This window comes from Ambystoma mexicanum, chromosome 2p (assembly GCF_040938575.1).
Source record: "Ambystoma mexicanum isolate Mex_15411 chromosome 2p, UKY_AmexF1_1, whole genome shotgun sequence".
Taxonomy (NCBI): Eukaryota; Metazoa; Chordata; class Amphibia; order Caudata; family Ambystomatidae; genus Ambystoma; species Ambystoma mexicanum.
Window position 1 is genome coordinate 664,332,474 of NC_090923.1, and position 2,392 is coordinate 664,334,865.

At 40.7% G+C, this 2,392-nt stretch overlaps 1 long non-coding RNA gene across 1 annotated transcript; it reads right to left on the reverse strand.

The window, feature by feature from the left end:
* Positions 1-1,219: 1,219 nt before the first annotated feature.
* LOC138565913 (uncharacterized) lies at positions 1,220-2,038 on the reverse strand. The gene is made up of 3 exons (XR_011301699.1): positions 1,902-2,038; positions 1,717-1,816; positions 1,220-1,314 (listed from the first exon to the last, which is right to left on the reverse strand). It is a non-coding gene; the product is annotated as an uncharacterized lncRNA (long non-coding RNA).
* Between the last annotated feature and the right edge of the window lie 354 nt (positions 2,039-2,392).

Here is a 2,392-nt window from a genome sequence, read left to right on the forward strand (position 1 = left end):
GGATGCTAGGCTCTAGAGGCCCGAGTCCTGACTCCACCTGGCCAATGGGTTTGCCAGAGGGGGTTTTGGGCGAGGGTCATGACAACACTGCACTGCCCCCTCCCTCTTCCCCTCGCACTTTTCCATTCCCCCCTTCACTGCACTTCCGCAATCTCAATGTCACCTGGCCTAGTAAGATCGTTGTCTCTGTCTTCACTCTGTTCCCCCTCCCCTGGCTCATCGCGCCTTGAAAAACTTGTGTATCGGCGCGTTATAAATACCATATCACATCATATCATATCATACCGTGCAGACCATGGGCCTGTAATATTTGACTCTGTGGATGTTTTCGACTACAACTCCCATCAACCATGGTCTGTATAGTCAATAGTGAGGGATCATGGGAGCTGTAGTCCATACCATTTGGCGAGCTGTAAGATGCAGACCCTTTCTACAGACAAACACATAACAGAGAGCGCTGCAGATGGCCCTTGGTTTCACATGGTACAAGGACCGACGGAAGCAAGTTCCCCCCTTTATATCTCATTTGTGTATTAAGGCCGCATTTAACATCACAGAAACATCTTGCGTGTATATGAGAAGGTTCCATGTGATAATGTCCCTGCAAAAATGTCGTCTGACAAAGATGTCGCCACAAAATGGCCGTGGTTTGCAGGGACATTATCACATTGAACATGCAGGGGACACCCCCGTAACCCCCAAAACCTTTTTTTTTATCAAGGGGAGTGGGGTACGACCCCGCAACCCCCACTACGCTTGTTGCCATACATATGGTTAGCATATATAAAGTCACCACAGCATTTTGCCGGTGACCATATGTGTGGCGACCATATATATGGGGATAATATTACTGGATATCTATGAGAACTGGCCTAGCGCCGAGAAGAGTAGCTTAGCCACGTATATCAGCATTTGGAATCTAATATGGTGATCACAACAAGGCAGGCACATCAGTAAACCCTGTTAAGTATCCCTTTTGTGACAAGCAGACAAGTTCCCGTGTATGGGAACTCCCGTCCTCTGCACTCTATTGGAGAGGCTCAATTAAGAGTCCTAGTTTTTTCAAAAATTAAATTATAATTGTACATTTTGGCTTCCTTTTTATCAAAGAAAGGATATTTTTTACATATCTTTGGATATAATCAAAATTTAGGTGTGAACATACATATACATATGTAAATTGTAATGCACATCACAATGGTTAAAGATACACAAGATATGTCATAAATCTTGATGCTTTTATTGTAGGCCGAACACGTTTCATGAACAATCACTTCTTCAGGGGCAAATCATAATTATTTTTCATAATAATCTCTGAAAGAATTAAGTATTTAAATAATATTCATTAGTATGCAAATGACATTAAACATACAATCATTAACAGCAAACATTTAATATTCACATCTTCATATTAGTGAGATTTAAGATTATTTGGTCTCATAGTATTTCGTAAACAAATAGATGATAATTGATAATAACCATAAGAAACATAATAACTCATGTCACGTGTGTTTGTCATATCCTTCAACAAGTAACTCATAACCTGTTTATACTATAGTTGTAGATCTAAGTTCCATCAACACTCACAATATGTAATATATTGGTTACAATCTCTAATTGAAAATAATGCCTATGGGGTGTGGTCCCTAGTACTGTGCTGATTCAACACATAAAGGATAGAAATTTCATAAACCCAAGACTATGGTTGCTGCTTACCAAGATGTCCTAAGTAGGATCAAAAAGGAGTTTTGTGCTGAACAGTAGTCATACTGTAGTGGCCCGTGGGACTCAGGAAAATAAGAATCATAGAGGATCCCTAGTAATTAAATATAAAAAATGATATTTTAAAAAAAACGAAAGAACAGAACGTAGCCGTAAGAGAGAAGTACAAGACTGCTTACCATGAGGAAGTAACTCCAGAATAAAAGGTTCTTCCGATGTATAAGTGAAGGGTGCAAGTTAAGAGAAAAGAAGGTGGGAGTATGGTTAACCCATAGACCTTACTTGAGAACAGATGTACGAGGTAACTGGATCTCCAAGGCCGCTTCCCGGATGAGCTATACGGATAGCAAGGCTATTTATATACTGGGCAATTCACGTAATGGCGTCTGTTCGTGAAAGCGTGTGACGTATCGTAGTACGTCACAGTGTAAACATTGTGACGTATCTGGGCGCATGCGTCCATGCGACATGTTAAAGAAAAAAAGGAATATCGTCCGTAATACTGGAAGATGGAAACACAATAACCACCTCAGGTGTTTGTAGGTGTCCTCATGCGTTATCAAAAGAATAATAATTATTGACCCGCATTTCGCAGGAAGGTTAAGATGACGGATTACATCCCGTATGCGCTTCATGCGATGTCTAGGCTAAGCCATGGAATACAAAGACA